Source organism: Cyanistes caeruleus, chromosome 11 (genome assembly GCF_971803275.1).
Source record: "Cyanistes caeruleus chromosome 11, bCyaCae1.hap1.1, whole genome shotgun sequence".
In the NCBI taxonomy this organism is placed as follows: Eukaryota; Metazoa; Chordata; class Aves; order Passeriformes; family Paridae; genus Cyanistes; species Cyanistes caeruleus.
This window is the reverse complement of record NC_141711.1, coordinates 1,321,400-1,339,652: the sequence shown is the minus strand read 5'-3', so window position 1 is coordinate 1,339,652 and position 18,253 is coordinate 1,321,400. Positions and strand designations below refer to the sequence as shown.

The 18,253-nt window shown below is 46.4% G+C and overlaps 1 long non-coding RNA gene across 2 annotated transcripts; it reads left to right on the top strand.

Moving 5' to 3' along the window:
* Window positions 1-1,926: 1,926 nt before the first annotated feature.
* On the top strand, window positions 1,927-16,432 carry LOC111934925 (uncharacterized). 2 transcript variants are annotated; one of them, XR_002867508.2, is made up of 4 exons: window positions 1,927-3,035; window positions 10,697-10,784; window positions 12,435-12,530; window positions 14,064-16,432. It is a non-coding gene; the product is annotated as an uncharacterized LOC111934925 (long non-coding RNA). The 2 variants fall into 2 exon arrangements; XR_015274947.1 differs by having other exon boundaries at window positions 10,697-11,348; window positions 11,510-16,432.
* Window positions 16,433-18,253: the final 1,821 nt, after the last annotated feature.

The window sequence follows — 18,253 nt, the reverse complement described above, 5'->3', positions numbered from 1 at the left end:
GAGGAAAAATTAACTCTAGAAGGAGTATTTAAATAAGCATTTTTAATAGATCAAATATCCCCGTGCTCGCAGACGCTGCTTAATGAGGAAACAAATGATGTGGGAGCTACAGATTCTCTTTTTTTAATATTTATGTGCAAATGATTCCCTGTCCTTTCCTTTTGCTTCCCTGCCTGAGTGCACGGATGCAGCACAGCAGAGCTGGGATCTGGAGAGCAGGAAGGAAAATTGTCCATAATTTGGTGGCAAAAAAATCAGATTCAACAGAGTTTGGGTTGTTTGGGGGTTTTGTTTCTTTTTTTTTTTTTCTTTTTTCCTTTGCTTTATTTTCCTTCTTTTTTCCTCCCTTCTTTTCTTCCCTTCCTTTTTCCTTGTTTTTTTTCCCTTTTTTTTCCTCCCTGTTTTTTTTCCCTGGCTGGGAATGTGCAATAAGGAGAAGGGAAGGAGGTCTGATGTCACAGCTGAGATTCCCTGGGATTCAGGCTGTTTGTGGATGGAGGTCCCAGAGGTTTTGGGATAATCCTGTCTCAGTCCTGGGTTATCCACAGCCTCCTCATCCTGGGAATGTGGGGATGGAACCCAAGGATGGGGCCGTGGAAGGGGTTTAGAAAGTTCATTTAAAACCTCAGAAATGCCATTGAAAATGTTGAACTCATTGTTTTACATTTATTCCTGCACTTTGTCAGCTGGACTGGCCACGATCATCAAAATCCCATTTTGGGGGAGAAAACCATGCTCAGCCCACCCTTCCTCTTTCTTTTCCAGCTTTCTCTCCAAATTTACCCTGGAATGATTTCTCCCCAGTGCAGAGCAATGCTTCAGCTCGGTGATTAATTAGTATTTCTATTAATACGAGATGCAATTCCATTGGACTAATCTATCTTATTGGTCAGGCTTTAATTAATTAGGTAATAAAAGCAACCCTAAAAAAACCCCTTTGAACGCTGGTTAATGAAACCCATGGATCTACTTATTAAGAATTAAAACCTTTCTCTCTTTGATACTTCTCTGCTTTATTAAACTCTGCTCCATTGCTTTGTGTGGTTTGTCCCATCAATAACGAAGCTCTTTCTTCTGAATTGCTTGGTGTGAGCCAAGAAATCTCATATTATCTAATTAGGGACAGCTCTGCCTGCATAATGAACACGGCAGCAGCAAAAGCCATTTGTTCCAGGCATTTTGTGGTGTTAGAATTATTAAAAAGCTCTGGTCCCACACACCCTACACCTGCTTCTGTTGGTGTTCAGGAGCACATCATCACTAATGATTGTATGAAGGTGCTTTATTGAGAGCTCTGGGTGTCAGGGGTGCACAGACCCAAATCTGACCCCTCTTGGTTTTGAGTTGAACATGTTTTATACTCTATTGTTATATAACTTACATATTAATTATTAAATTTACCTTGTTCTATTGTATACATTGATTTTACCCAAGCATGGATTTCTCGTGATCCCCCCAAACCCCTAACATTGTTCCTCATGATTCTTTAAACAATAATTATATCCAATCACATCTAACAATTGTATCATTTATCATATATTGATTACACAGGTGCAGTTTCACCTGATCTTAGCACTCACAAGGTCTAACATTTCCCAGGGCCTGCTTTTCCCAGGGCTTTCCAAGCCTAACTTCCTTTCTAAATCCCCAAATTTTCCATGATTTTAAAACCTTTTACTATCACTTCCACACCAAATGCCCAAACTCTGTAGAAGAGGAGCTGAGGCTGCAGCTGTGGTGGGACACAGCCTGCCCCAGTCCCAGAGGAAAACCTTCCCGAGGAGTTTTCCCAGCCTGGCTGCATCCCTCCCCTCCCAGCCCCTGGATTTTGTGCTCCATGGTTCTTTTGTTGTGAGGCTCGCAGGATTCCCAGCTAAAACAGGCTCCTGCTTTGCTTCCCTCCTTCCTCCTGCCCACTGGGATCCACTGGGATAAAAGTTCTGGGAATTCTCTGCAGGAGCAGCTTGGAGGTTCCAAAGCTGGAACAATCCCGAGGTTCTCTTTGTGTGTTTCACCCTCTGTGTCAGAACATTCCTGGTCACAGCGTGGAAGGAGCTGTAATTCCACGATTTCTGGCCCTGTCCTGAGGGATTCACTCCCTGCCTGGCTCCTCCAGCTTTTCCAGCTGCTTTAAATCCGTGCACCCACGCTTTTCCAAACCCATGCTTTCCCATTAGGACACACGGCAACGGGAGGTGCAGGAAACCTTTTTTTTTTTAAGAAACAACAAATTTAGAGAAAGCCAAGGAGACACAAAATGATTCTCAAGATCTAATTATTCCAGGGAATGAAAGCAAGGCAGGCTGCTTGAACCTGCCTGCTCTGGGTTATATTAATATGAAGCATTTAGTCATTAGGGAGATGGAATTAGTTCACCCAGACTGATCTCTAAGCTGAACTGGAAAGTTGGACACAATAATCATTTCATAAACTTCCTCAGAATAATAATTCTCCTGGACAATTATGCTGAAGGACATCTCCTTGTGGGGCTCTGATACCCACGTGGGAAGAAAGATGGAAAATGGAGCTGCTGGTTTGGAGAGAAAAGAGTGGGGATGTTTTGTCTCCCCTGCTGAGGCTCAGACCTCAGAGAGCTGGGAAGGTTTCCTGGATTTTCAACGTTTCTGCTTTATTTATTTTTTATTTTTAATTGAAGGTTTGGTTGGGGAATATTTAAGGGAAGCATCTTTCTTCTCTCAGTTTTTAATTTCCAGGCAGGAATTGTGATTTTAGCAGCTCCTCTTCAGTTTCTAATCCCAGGTGTAGTTGGGTTCAACCGCCAGAATTTGTCTGCAGGATGGGAAAAAATGGGATAATAATTGAAGAAAATTCTTGGGAATTGTTGCAATGAAATAATGAGATCCAGGGGACTGTGATTAACAAGTAATTATCAGAAGGTCTTTGCAGGTGGTCAGGACCTGCCCTTCCAGCTTCTCCTGGCTTCCAGGGACATTTTATAAATCCTTTATTTTTGGGGTGAAGTGTTGTAAAACTGCTCCCCATCGGTGCTGCTTGTTCCCATCCATCTCCTACAGGTAGGCTTGGCTGGACTCTGTTTTTCCCACCTGAAATTTGGGAATATTGCTGCGAGCATGGCAGATTCCAGAGCCTGTTTCTGGCTTGAGTGTTTGAAATGGTGGGGAGGAGGTGGTGGAAATGGTTTGGGAAGGTGGGGATTGGTCAAAGGCTGCACTGATGGGCCTGGAGGGCTTTTCCAAGCTCGGTGAAATGAGAATTGTGTCACCCTCAGCCACCTCTGCTGGGTGTGATCCAGGGAGCAGAGGGACACAGACAAGGGCTGGAATTCAGGGCTGGCCTCAGCTGTGTGCCCTGTGGGTCAGGAGAGGACTCCCAGTCTGAACTGGGAGCCACCCAGTTTGCCAATGATCCATTAAGAGCACAGCCTGTTGCTTTCCTCAATTTTCCAAGTGCTTTTCAAACTTCTCAAACGTGGAGATGTTCTGTTTGTCCTTGAAGTTTAGTATAAGGGGAAAAAAAAAAAAAAAGTAATTTATAACCTAAAAATGACTCTAAGTTTTAAAAAATGAATGCAGGAGAATGCAAAGCAGAGCTGGAAAATCAGGGATGCTGCTGCTTCCTGGGATCCCTTCAGGAGAGAACAGCTGTGCAATCTGCAGCAGCAGCTGAAAAATGGACCCCAAGTGATGCTCTGCAAGAGTTTCATTGCCACAGCGAGCGAGTTCAGGGGAAAAGGGAATGTTTAACAGCCTGGAGAAGGGGCCAGGCACCTGTGTCAGAGGAGGCAGCCCCAGAGAACATTCCAGGGGATGCTCTGGTGTGCAGCTTATGGAGCAAACAAAGGAGTCTGGAGCTGCCTGTTGCCAGATGACTCACAACAATGGCAGTGTGAACAGTAAACAGTTCTAATTTATACAGGTGACATTTAAAATGCAAATCAGACCTTAAGATAATTGCTGGAAATAAGGGAGCCTCTGTTGGTTTAGGGAATATTTCCAGTTTCTATGGAAATTATTTGTAATGCAGCGAGATCAGGGAAGGAGCTCGTGCCTCTCAGGGCTGGCCTGGAGCTGCTGCCCTCAAAGCCACAGGATTTGTTCAAAGGGAACACCTGGGGACAGGAGCTGGGGGTCAAGGGAGTTTCTGGGGTAAAAAGTTCTCAAATCTGCTGAAAAAAATCCTTTTTTCCCCCCTTCTTGACATTGCAAAGGCAGATGGACCAAAATGAGGTGATGTCAGCATGAATGTGTGTGCCCAAAGCTGCTCCTGGAGTCTCACATCTGTCCCAGGGACAGGGGACAGGGCAGGGTTAGCTGGGATTTGGGAAGGAATCTGCCCTGTGAGGGAGCCCTGAGCAGTTTCTGTTGTTCAGGGGATTTTCAGGAGCTCCCCAAAGCAATCATTTCCTCTTTGTGCCCAGTGAACGCCACCAGAGCATCTCCTGGGGACCTCAGTACCCTCATCTGATTTGTGCAGATTTCTGCTCTCCTTCCAACCCCCAATCTTGTTTTTCGCTCTGATTGCATCTTCCTCTCCTGGAGCTGGACTTCCAGCCAGAGGCTTTGGGGATTTTTTGATGGGAATTATCCAAGTGCTTTTTTTCCCCAATTAGCCTCCCACAAACCCTTTAATTAACCTGCTACTAATCCTCCTTTGTACTCAGCCTCCAGGTCTGCTATTCCCTGCTCCTGCACACTTCTCCTTCCTTCATCCCAGTAGTTCCAGTGGGTGGGAATGGCTCTGGGGCTGCTCCCACCTTGCACTGGCAAATGCAAGAGCTTCTTAATATATTATTCATTTTAATGCTGTCCTTTGGTTCTTTGGCTCACCTGTCCTGGAAGGAGAGCAACAGGCTGTAATGTTACTTTCTATGTCTGTGTCACTTCTCTGTCTTTAATTGGGCCTTCTGAGCAGGTTTAAACAGGTTTTCATATTCAGGTTAATAACTTGCAGTTGCTCCTCACTCCAACGTTTTTATTCAGTGATCAATTGTTGGTGCAGGTTTGAGGACTCAGCAAGTCCCTAAGTTATTTATAATAAATCCTGTAACCACCTGATAGCTATTACAGACTCTTTAAAATTAATGCCACCCTCATTTGCTGCAGTTTGTAACAGCCCAATTCCTTAACCACTGGTAAATAATGCATAAAGAGCAGGGTAAGGAGCAGGTCGGTGTCTTTATCCACCTCTCCATGGTGGGGGCAAGGCTGGGAGGAGGGCTCAGGGTCCCTGTCACCCCTGGCACGGTGCAGAGCCCCCCTGGCAGCCCCAGGACAGGCACAGCTGATGGGGAAGAGCAGCTGGGGCTGTCCCTGGGTCCCTGGCAGTGCCCAGGGCCAGGCTGGACGGATCAGGAGCAGCCTGGGCTGGTGGGAGCTCCCTGCCCTGCCAGGGCTGTGTGTCCCAGCTCCCCACCCTGAGAGAGGGCAGGATGCAGCTCAGTTCCCAGGGCTGGAGCACGGCGTGCAGCTGGCCCTGGCTGGCCTTTGGGTGGCCCTGGCTGGCCTTTGGGTGGCCCTGGCTGCCTTTGGGTGGCCCTGGCTGGCCTTTGGGTGGCCCTGGCTGCCTTTGGGTGGCCCTGGCTGATCTTTGGGTGGCCCTGGCTGATCTTTGGGTGGCCCTGGCTGATCTTTGGTGGCCCTGGCTGATCTTTGGTGGCCCTGGCTGATCTTTGGGTGGCCCAGGCTGGCCTTTGGGTGGCCCAGGCTGGCCTTTGGGTGGCCCTGGCTGGCCTTTGGTGGCCCTGGCTGGCCTTTGGTGGCCCTGGCTGGCCTTTGGTGGCCCTGGCTGGCCTTTGATGGCCCTGGCTGGCCTTTGGGTGGCCCTGGCTGACCTTTAGGTGGCCCTGGCTGGCCTTTGATGGCCCTGGCTGATCTTTGGGTGGTCCTGGCTGATCTTTGGGTGGTCCTGGCTGATCTTTGGTGGCCTTGGTTGATCTTTGGGTGGTCCTGGCTGACCTTTGGTGGCCCTGGCTGACCTTTGATGGCCCTGGCTGACCTTTGATGGCCCTGGCTGACCTTTGATGGCCCTGGTTGATCTTTGGTGGCCCTGGTTGATCTTTGGTGGCCCTGGCACGGGCCAGCAGCTCTCAGCAGCACAAAGTGGAGCTGTCAGGAGCTGCCAGAGCAGCACCCAGGACCAGGGCTCTGACACCTCCTTTGTTCCTCTCATCTGAGCACACACACACTGCACAAGTAATTTAATTCAGGCGTGGCAATTAAGGAAACAATTATCTCCCGTGTCTCGGGCTGATCTCAGGGTCAGCTGAGCATTATCCCTTTTGATCTCATTATGAATTTAAAATATGGAATAAATTGGCTCTTAATTCAGTGGGAAAGGTCAGGCTTGCTTTCTACAGGAGACAAGGGTGGGTTTAATGGGAAGATCTCAAGGACAAGGGAAACATTTGTTCAGGACTGAGGGAATGAGCACCAAACCCTTTCTGGGAGGGCTGTGCAGGACTCAGGGACCCCAAATAACCCCAAATAACTGACCAGGGACTCAGTGACCCCACATGACCTCAAATAACCATTTCCTTCCCTTTCTCAGGAAAATCCACAAACATCAGAGGTTTATGTCCAAAAAGGAGACAGAAGATTCAACTTTATTTGAATAGAGACATATAAAATATAAAATCATATATAAACATATAAAAATATAAAAATATATATAAATTATAAAACCCATATAAAATAGATATAACATATAAAATAGATATAACATATAAAATAGATATAACATATAAAATATAAACATATTCCCCCTTGAAGCTGTTGTTTTACCCCAGAGCTCAGCCTTGTGCAGACCCCACTTGGCTGTTCCAGGAGCCAAACTGCCCAGGCTCTGCGGGGAACCCGCTGCCCAAAGTCACATTAAGACTCCTTTCAAAGCCATTAACATCCATCAAATCCTCTATAAAGACATTAGCACACATCTTCCCTATCAATCCCTCCTCCTCTTAGAGCTGCTCATCACAGAGCTGGGTGCCTTCAGCCTCTCCTGAAGTTAGCAGAAATAGCCTAGCTGTGTTCTCTGCTCAGCAAATTCCTTCACCATTCCTAAATTTGGGCATGGGATCACCAGAAACGTGGAGTTTCCAAAGAGAATTGCCACAGTCATGAAGGATTCACACAGGAGAAATCAGTCTTTGCAACCACACACAATTCCAATTCCTTTTCCAGGCCTGGGACAGCTAAAGCTGGAGCATTGTTCAACCTTCCTCTTCATTTTCTAAAGTTCTGCTTTGCTTCTGGTGTCTGTGCAACAACACTGGGACTCCCTTTCCCTTCCTTTCCCTTCCTTTCCCTTCCTTTCCCTTCCTTTCCCTTCCTTTCCCTTCCTTTCCCTTCCTTTCCCTTCCTTTCCCTTCCTTTTCCCCCTTTTCCCCCTTTTCCCCCTTTTCCCCCTTTTCCCCCTTTTCCCCCTTTTCCCCCTTTTCCCCCTTTTCCCCCTTTTCCCCCTTTTCCCCCTTTTCCCCATTTTCCCCCTTTCCCCCCCTTTCCCCCCCTTTTTCCCCTTCCCATTTCTCCTGGGGTATTTATGGGGTGTCACCCCAGCCTTTTCCATGTGCCCTTGGCTGACAAACAGGATGGAACCCATCTGATCCCTGCTCCCAATCCCATTTTTAATGCCCAAGCCCAGCCTCCCTTCACTGTCCATCCCCTGTAGAACAGCCTGCCCTGTCTCAAGGCACTAATTAAACAACTCGTGTTACAATTTGCCATCTATTTAGTGAAGAGCTCCAGTGTTTTACCAACATTAATGAGTGAGGGGAGACTCTTGGTGCCCTTTTCAGAAAGGTCCTGCTCAAATCACCGCCTGATCAGCCTTAATTACAGCGAGTTAATTTGCTGTTCCCTGCCTGGCAGATGTTTGGGCAAACATTCCATGGATGCTGGGCTGGTGAGGGAGCTGCAGCTGGCCAAGGCTGAGGGGCAGGCAGTGCTCAGGAATGGTCCTGCAGGGCCTCACCAGCAAAACCCAGCAGTGATTAATGAAATCTTCATCCCCAGCTCTGTCACGGCGGTGTGTGATTCTAGAAAAATACAAATAGTGATAACAATTACAACAAAAATAATGGTAATGATGAAAAAAAGGAAATCCCACCTCTGCAGGGTGTGATCCTCACCAGTCCTGTGGCACTGATGTGTCTTTGGGGATTCCTGCCAATGCAGAAAGGTTCTCCAGCTATTTCTTGTTCCTGTCCAGCCACATCATTCCCGATTCCAGTTGTGCAGTGTGAGGTGGCTGTGCAGCACCCACACATTTCCCATCCTTTCAGGGCCCTTTTGGCCCTGGCTAAGAGCAAATGGTGCTGAGGAAAATCCCAGAATCCCAGACTGGTTGGGTTGGGAGGGACCCCAAATCCCCCCAGTGCCCCCCAGCCATGGTAGGGACACCTCCCACTGTCCCAGTGTCCAGCCTGGCCTTGGGCACTGCCAGGGATCCAGGGGCAGCCCCAGCTTCTCTGGGCACCTGTGCCAGGGCTCTCCACCCTCCCAGGAAAGGATTTCTTCCCAATATCCCATCTAACTCTGGCAGTTTGAAGCCATTCCCTGTGTCCTGACACTCCAGGCCCTTCTCCAAATTCCCTCTCCATCATTCTTGTGGCTCCCTCCAGGAGCACCTCAAGTGCAGCTCACCTGGGGAGGAGGAGACCCCTCTGCAGGGACATTTCTTGTTCTAAATTGATGGTTTGATAAATTCCCTCCTGGGTGGGAGCAAATCTCTCCTGGATCACATCCCTGTGTGGAATCCCTCTGGAATTCCCAGCACAGGCACCAGGAGGAGTTTGGGGATGGTTTTGGCTGTGGTGGGAGGAGGTGCCTGCCCTGAGCATCCCTGCTCATAGGTACATCTCCTATTATTGGCTTTTCACAAATATTAAAATGACTCTCATAACGTTAGAAAACCTTGCTGTGTTAATATAGTTTCCTTTATTTCTGTTATTGATAAAATTTAGAAATAGTGGTGTAAGATATAAATATATATATGTATATATGTATTATATATATGTATTAATATTTATATTATAAATATATATATGTATTAGGCTGTAGCATGGTATTAAAATAAAGACTGCTTTTGTTCATATAACCCAGAGACTGAAAGGACAGTCAGAAACCCCCCTGCATTCTTAGATTATTTTATCCAGATGAAGACAGTGGTGGCCAGTGCTCCAAGGGAGGGATTTATTGAACCTCTGTGAGACTCAACAGAGCCAAGATCGATCTGTTGGGGAGGGGAGAGTTGCAGCTAAACAAAGGAACATCTAAAACTTAAGAGGGATGTTTGAACATGTGTAAGAATTTATGAATGTGCCAGAGATTTGTGTTAGTAGGGTGTGATCTCTTGGCTGAATGCTGAGGCACCCGGCTGTATTTGTACATTTTGTTTTATTTCTGTCTCCTAATTGTCTTTCTATTAAACTTTTTAAATTTTATATTTTTTTTAAAAAAAAGTGAACCTTTTTTTTTCACACAGGGCAGGGAGCAAGCCCAGCTCCACCTGGAGCCCACACCTCAGGCAAACCCCAGGGCAAATCCAACCCTGCCACAAGGAGCCCAAAGCACCCTGTGCTGCCCCTGCACCTTCTACAGGGAGCTCAGGCTGGTAAAAATCCAATAATTCACATTTAGAGTGGCTTTCCTTTCGCTATTTGCAAGCCCCAGAGGTTTGTACACTGAATTAATTGGCAGTGAGAGGCAGATGTGTATTCCTGCAGGCCTGGAGAGGCTTTTCCCCAGGTGGAAAGGTGAGGGAACAATCACAACCATTTTCCTTTTTCCTTTCTTCCCCCTGTTCTGGCAAGAAGTCCTCTACATCTTGTAAGTATTCCCAGGGGAGAGGATGAATGCTGTAGCCAGATTAAGTCAGCATGAGCAGAATCACATTTTCTGGGGTTTTTTGGGAGGCTGTAGCTCATTATAATTATCCAGAAGACACAGCCAAATTGTTTAAACACCCTGTGAGTGTCAGAAAATGAACTGTGAACTCAAAAAATGAAGACATAAATAGTGATAACAGGCGATTCCAGGCTTGTTTTCAGAAATGGATGCCCTGATTTTGGAAAGGAGTTTTTCTAAGGGCTTTATAAACCTGATTTCAAAGCGATTTTTGAAAAAGCTTTCCAACAGTTGCTGAGACTCATCCACTGATAATTATCTTGGTGAAAAATGAGAATGAGGGAAATCTGCTGGAGTTTTCCTGCGCTCTGGGGAGGAGGTGGAAGGGATCCTCCCTCTGGAGCTGGTTGGGAACCCACAAATTCTTGGCAAGGTGATAACAAAAACAAAAGGGCTGCAAGCTGTGCAGGCTCTTATCTTCTCCCTTTCATGAGGAGCACACAAAGAGCAGAGCAGAAAAGGTTGCAGGCTTCACTAAATCCTAATTATCCCTTGATTAAGCCCACAGCAGGGATGAAGTTTTAAAAGTGCGGGTTTTTTTGCAGGAATTGCAGAAATTTGTCTCTCCCGTTCCCATCCCCAGACTCGGGGCTCCGAAAAACCAGACTGGACCGAAAAATCTCCGATTTCTGCCACTCCCTGAGCTGGAGAAAAGCTTTTTCACATCCCTTTTCTTCCCTGCCCCAGGCAGGAAACCTCTTCAGCTCAGGCGGTGTCAATAATCCTGTTTATTCAGTCTGGGATTTAAAACTCCAGATGCTTTCTGGTTCTCCTTTTTTAAATTCTTTTTCCTTTAATCCTCCTTTCTTTAGCATTCAGGAATCTCCAGAGCCATTTAGGATAAAGCCCAACCTTTCTGCCGGAGGGATGAAGCTCTGGACTCCTGGTCTCCTTCTCCAGGTACCCGAATTCTCCGGGAAGGAGAATTCCACCTCCTGTGGAATGGATGTTCCATTTTAGGCTTTGGAGCATCCCTAACCCAAGAGCTCCGTGTTCCACAGCAGCCACGAGGATTTTAGGAGCAATGGGGAGATTTGCTGTGCTGGGCAGCCCAGGCAGGGATGGAATTCCTGAATTCTCCCTTGCCTTGGATTTGTGGCTTCTCAGGCCAAAGGCACCGAGCTCCTCCATCCCCTGCCAGGATCAGCTGCTCGGGCACACCAAACCTTCTCTCTTGGGTTACAAACCATAGGAAAAGCAAGTGGTTGAGAGGAATTTGGTTCCCCAGGTTGCCCTCAGAACGCAGCTGGCTGTGGGATAAAAATTCATCCTCTGTGCTCCCGGTGCCCTCATCTCCCTGCCTGGCTCTGGTAAGGAATAGCCCCGAAAAATAATGGCATTTTTAAGGAATAACCCATAAAAATAATAGCATTTGTAAGGAATAGCCCCTAAAAATAGTGGTATTTGTAAGGAATAGCCCCTAAAAATAGTGGTATTTGTAAGGAATAGCCCCTAAAAATAACAGTATTTGTAAGGAATAGCCCCTAGAAATAATGGTATTTATAAGGAATAGCCCCTAAAAATAATGGTATTTGTAAGGAATAGCCCCTAAAAATAATGGCATTTATAAGGAATAGCCCCTAAAAATAATGGTATTTATAAGGAATAGCCCCTAAAAATAACAGTATTTGTAAGGAATAGCCCCTAAAAATAATGGCATTTATAAGGAATAGCCCCTAAAAATAATGGTATTTGTAAGGAATAGCCCCTAAAAATAACAGTATTTGTAAGGAATAACCCATAAAAATAATGGTATTTGAATATTTTTCCTAGTAGGAATTGCACAGAGTGGTGTTTTGGGCTGGCTCCAGGAGTGCTGGATGCTGCTCCCCATCTCTCCTGCTTTGTCAGGCACCAGAATTCCATGAGATTCTTGTGGCAGGAATGAGATGGTGCCCAGCTCCAGCACTAATGGAAGCTCTGAACGAGCTGGGGTTTATTTACACTCGGTGAAGATGGAAACAAACTGAAAAAGCTCCTGGCACTCTTTTCACAGAGTTAAATAAATAAATTCGCTGCACACTTAAATGCAATAAACACGTACAAATACAGTTAACACATGGGATAAATACAAATTATCTCTGGCCACTGACTCCTCTGATGCCCAGGGAGTGCAGTCAGCTACTCAAGGAGCATCAATGCAAATAATTCAAGTATTATAATTATTAGAGCAAGTAATTAGCAGGGCAGTGAGAGGACAAGGGGGAAGGTCTCAAAGCGAGCGAGGGCAGGGTTGGATGGGATCCTGGGGAGGAACGGGGTGGGATGAAACCTCCAGCAGCAGTGCCAGCTCCTGGGCTGCCTGGAGAGGGAGGCACAGCCTCAGCAACCAGAACCGAGCACTTCCCCAGATCCCCGGGATGAGATTTGTGTCTGTTGTACTCACCTGAGGCAGAGTGTGAGCATCCCCTTCCCTCTCCGGAATTCCACATCATCCCGGCTGATTCCGGCCGCTCCCCCCATCCAGCTGAAATACTTGGATTATTCTAATCCTAGAATATTAGGATTGTAGGAATGACCCCTTTTCTCCAGCACTTCTGCTGTTTTTAGGTTGTTCTCCAGAGCTGAGCAAGGACCAGCCTCACCCAGCTTTGCCTCTCATGCCCACAGCTGCAGGCAGAGGGGATGAGATGAAATTCAAACAAGGTGAGGTTTGTGAGGGCAGCTGAATAAAAAAAATCAGTGCTCCATGTGTGGTTATGTCCTGCTGGTTCTTTGATAATAAAAGGATAAAGCAGAGCTTTTGCATGGAGAAGGAAAAGGAATGGAATAGAAATGTGGGTTTGAACAGTAAAGATGGCTTAAAAAAAAAAAAGAAGTTGAGATTAAAATATTTTTGCTCAGTAATTAGGAATTTCATTTTCCCTGTAGCTAATGGCATTTGCCAGGCAGTGCCTTGCTGGGTAATTTTTAATTAGAGGCTGGGACATGGATTCAAGCTCCAAAACTATCTTCTCTTTATGCCCATCCATTTTCTCCACTCTTTCTGGAGATAATGAATCCTGCCTCCCTCCCTCACTGTCAAATTTGAGTTCGACCTTTTTTGCTTGTAAATAGATTAGAAAAAATTAATCCCAGGCTGTAACAAGGTCTTTCACCATGTTGTGGGGAGGGTTATTTATGCTTTTAAGGCTTGTTCCAAGCCAATAGGTGTGAAAGGAAGAGCATTAAGCTCTCCAGTGCTGACAGGGATGTTGTAGCTGAGAAATGAAAGTCACGGTGGGTTCGTCTCACTGCTGGTGTTTAAGGTGAATATCAGCACCACATGCATGAACTGGAAGTTATATCTTAAAAGAGAAAGGAAGTGTGTTTTCCTCTGGCTCAGGTGGAATTACACAGCTGAGGGTGAGGAAAAGTGGGGAACTGGGGAGGGCTTTCCTTGCCAGCCTGCTGATGGAGCTGGCTGGTGGATGCTGCAGTTCTCAGCCTCTTGTGCCACTGCCCCCAAAATTACAAACTGAAGGATCTCTCTAATCTCAGCTGGTCAGAGTGACTGAATCACTGAGTGCCCAGGGAGAGGCAGAAAACAAGCATTGCTTTATCTGGGTTAAGAAACAGATTTATGTCTTAACTGAGTTGTTTAGGTTTAAATTATATTTGCTTAAATGATATTTGCTTATCTGTTTAGATTTAAATTATATTAGCTTAAATGATAATGAGTAAATTGAGGGTGCTGTGTTGATATAATTGATGTCACCAACTGGAATTTATAGTTACTGAGGCAGTAATAAATGATAATAACCAGATAATACTCCATAATCTTTAGGATTATATTGGATAGGCTTTCAGGTCCCTTCCAAGCTGGTCCATGATTCTGAAGCCTTTAAATAATTTGCTGGCAAGCTGTAGGCATGCCCCACTCTGGATGAGTGAGCTGGGCACTCCTTGCTCAGGAACAAACCCTGTGGAGTCCGAGCTCCCGGACAGTCCCTGCCCTGCCTTTGTCCAGCTCACACCAACATCTGGCTCCAGCTGTGCCCCCTTATTGCTGCCTTCACCACCTCAGCAAATGAGCCCAAATCAGGCTTCTCCACCAGAGCAAAGCCTGAGGGGTGGCTGAGCCCGGACCTGAGCCCAGCTGGGCTCGACCCCAAGTCCAGCCTGCTCTCCTCGCTCCACGCTGCGGCTTCTATTTATATCCACATTGCTTGATTCATTACGAAATTTCTTCCCTGGCAGGGCAGGCATCTATCATTAAATCAAAATCTGTCTGGAAACAGAACAGAGACTCCAACTTCAAAGCCTGCCACTGCTCTCGGTGCAGCTCTCCTTGCTGGTTGCCTGGGAGGTTTATTGGGAATGATGCGCGGAGACCCTGCGAGCAGCGAGCTCCAAACCGTCATAATGATGCCCTGGAGTGGGAGAGACCTGGAAACGCTGTGGGGAGAGAGGCAGCTCCATCCCTGCAGCCCTGGAGAGACCCAAATCCCCCCAGAGAGGCCAAAATCCCCCGGGATGCTCCAACTCCGTGGATTCTTCCCACCCTGTCTGTCTGCAGCCCACCGTGTTTTCTGTCAGCATTCCAGCTGGGGCTGCAAAGGTAACAAAACTCTGGCAGAGAGCCCTTTACAGCCAAAAACCATCCCTGTTTGTTCCTGCAGCAAACTCAGCCACGCTGCTCTTAACAAGCAGTACCAAAATGACATTTTGCCTTGAAACTTTTTCACTTTTATGGCCTCAAACATCCCGGGCTGCGAGTTTTGGTTCGTGCAATCGCGGTGCGAGGGATGGGAGGTGAGGGAGTGCCAGACAGGGTTTTCCAGTGTCTGGGAGGATTCAGTGCCTGGGTAAACACAGCTCAAACCCCATCAGGGGGGGCTTGGGTCAGGTGGGTTAATTTGGAACAAGGTTTAAGGGCTCATTAATTCAGCCAGTGATCCTAAATGTATTTTTTAGTGTCTACAAGCGTTCACGTGTATTGCTAACTGCCTGGTGTAACTGAGTGTGCTCCGGTTCAATTTGGTTTCCATGGAATCATGGAATATCCTGACTCCAGGGTCAGGGTCACAGGGTCCAAGGAAGCAGCTCCATGATTTTGCTGGGACTCTGATGCTGATAAACATTGGGCAGGTTTCCTGCAGCAGCGTGGCAAAAAATGGAACGGCTCTATCATGTTTTGAGAGACTAATACACAGCCAGACACTCTGATCTCATGAATGTCTTGTTAATTAGGCTCAAGTGGATGATTTCAGCCCACGAAGCCCAGTGGAGGTAGAGCTGCTGACAGAGTTATTTAGAAAGTGCAGAGTGTCTGAGTTTGACTCCATCTCCTCAGAGCTCCATGGAATCACCCTCCACAGGCAGGGAGAGGGAGAGCCCTGCTCCTTCAAACGATCCCTGCTGATTCATGAGCCAATTCCCAGCTAATACTAAAGTTATAAGATATTTATTCACTCCTGGCTACCTGGGCTGTCCCCGAAGTTCACCTTGGGGGGATTGTGCTCTCACTGAAGGTTTTGATAAAAAATTGAAATGCCCTTTTTGTTGTCCTGCGAGTCATTATGTTCACCTGATAAAAATGATTTCACACCTAACTCCACCCATTAATCAAAAAGGTCAGTACAATAAATAGTTTTTATCTTTCCTGCCAGAAACCTTTCTTCCCCGTGGTCTTAGGAGCTGAGTGCAGGAGAAGATGCAGACAAAGAGCAGGGTCTCAAAGACTGGCTGATCAATGCCATGCAGAGACATGAATTATTGTTGAGAACTTCAGGGAGAAATGGAGAGCTCTGATGCCAGGGAGAGGCAATATTGCCTGAGTTTTCAACCTCCAGGCACTAAAGGGGAATGAAGTAGCTTCATTCATCTTAATAAATTTGCGTCCAGCATCTGGTGCTGAATGAGATGGATTTTCCTTTTCTGGAGATCTATAGGTGTGAGAATATATAGATATAAAATATGTATACATCCCCCACACCTCTGCTTCCATAAACTCCTTTTTCCAGTGTGTCTGGTTGCAAAGCTGGGCTCGAGAGGGAGTTTTTGCTCCTGGGCTTTGCACTGATTATCCTCTCAGTGCTGACCAAAATCCCAAAGCTCTGGTTTACAGCAGGCTCTGGCACATCTGACACCTGTGGAAATGTGGAATTGGCTTCCCTGGGAACCTGCACCTCCTCCTCACTCCGTGGGCTCTGTCCTGTGCTTCACAAATGTTTGCTCATCTGCAGGGACCCCTCCATCTCCATTGGCCTGCAATTCCTGGAAGGCTTTGGCAGTTTGGATATGCAGAATTTCCAGCCAGGGCTGCCCTGACGGGATGTGTGAGCTGGAGGAAGAACGAGCTACTGCAAATGTCACGGGCAGACAAAATCCCTGGAGTGGCATTTACCTTTGTGATTATTCCCTCTCATCCCCGGCACGGGGTGCACGTTTCCATTACGGGATCCTGTGTGACAAAGAGGAGTTAGATTTGCACTGTAAATGGATTTTTAAATGTCCTGCTATCCTCCCACAGCCTCTCCAGGAGCGGCTGTGCCCTCCTGGAAACACGAGCAGCACCTGCAGCCTCTCCTCTCTGCTCAAAACATCCCTGCACATCCCAGCTAAAACACCCCTAAACATCCCTGCTCTGCACCCCACACCTGCAGGAACAGCAGGAAAAAGAAGACACCCACATTATTTATTATTATTATTATTATTATTATTATTATTATTATTATTATTATTATTATTATTATTATTATTATTATTATTATTATTTCTGCTTCTTATTCTTAATATTTCTTATTCTTCTTGATATTATTATTTATTATTATTATTATTATTTCTTCTTCTTCTTCTTCTTATCTATTATTCTTTTTCTTCTTATTATTATTGTGGCAGATCTCGCTGCTCATCACCTGGCTGTGCTCCCTTTCATCCCCAAGAGGGTACCAGGTTTCAGAGGGCAGAGAAATGGGGATGTGTGTGGGTGTCCCTGTTGTGGCTGCACCACAGCTCATCTGAGATCCTTCTCTGAGTGTCCCTTGCTGCTGGGAACACCAAACAGCAGCGTGCTCCTGGAGCAGATGGGTGTTCTGCCTCGTCATGCAGCCCAGAAAACAGATTTGATTTAGTGCACCACGCCTGCCTGACTTTTAAACTTGTGTTAACAGGATTTCAGACTCCACATAAAGCCCTCAGCGAACAGAGCACCGGGCAGGAGGTTACAGAGCTTGGGAAATTATCAATTAATTCTCCCTTCATCCAGAGGGGCAGATGGGAATGAATATTTATTTACTTTGACAGCTTTTATTAGAGGGGAAAAAAAGGTCTTCATTATGTGTTTTGATTTCACAGCACAATCAAGGAAATGAGTACAATGTATAAAATAGTAATTAAGTAATTAAGGCTGTTAGATGTGTGAACTCACACTGCCAGGGCAGATCTTCCCCCTGTGTGAAGCTCTCTGCTTCTCCTGGCAGTGCTCCTGGAGTCCAGGCACCGAGGTTATTCTGCAATGTCAGCTCATCTCTCTTCAAGTGGATTTTGCAGGTTTAACCCCTCGTGAGCAGTCTCCAGGTGCCCTGGCCTTGCCAGCCTCGGGGAGAGCTCCTTGCTGTGCACTAATGACCTGAGCCTCGGAACTCTGGCTGGACATGCCAAAATAATGGCCAATTTACAGATGTTTGAAGTGCACCGAGGGCTGATCCAGCTGTGCTGAGATAAATGGAGGGATTGCCCCTGCCTCTGCCTGCCATGCTCATTTATCGAGGTTTTTGGGGCTCCCTGTGGTTCCTGGGCTTGTTTCACAGACATGATGAGAGAAATTCCTGTGTGGTTACACAGGTACTGCTCAAAGGGCTTCAGACCCTGCTGAATATGTGCTAAACACATTAAGATAGACCATATTTATTAATTAGGGCTTATGTATTTATTCATTAGCTAGCTCCCTAACAGGAAAAATGGTGTTTTAGCAAGAACGTTGGCATCTGGAATCAGCAAAAATAAGGAATTATCAGTGTAAAAAAGAGAGAGTTGAGATCAGATCCTTTATTCTTTTGGGCAGTGTCACTTTGGGAACACACCATGTGTGGTTTTTAATGTTGCAGTGAAGTGGGAGAGAAGAGGAAGAGAGGATTGCCCTCGATTTGGCAAATCACAGGGCACCAGCATGACCTGTTTTAACAGCTGACAACCTTCGGCCTGCAAAGTTCTTGTTTAAAGACTTTATCTCGCTGACCAGATGGTGCAATTTGTCTGCCACGGACATTTGGGAATATCTGCTGAATTTTGCATAAGGACAAGTGTTTTAATCATCCGCTGTCTTGCTGTGCTAATCTTATTTGTCTGCAGTGACCAACCCTTCTCCTCTCCCTGGTGATCCTGGAGCTGCTCTGTGGGGTTTCTGTGCAACCACCTTCCCATCCCTGCTTTTTTATTGCCCATCC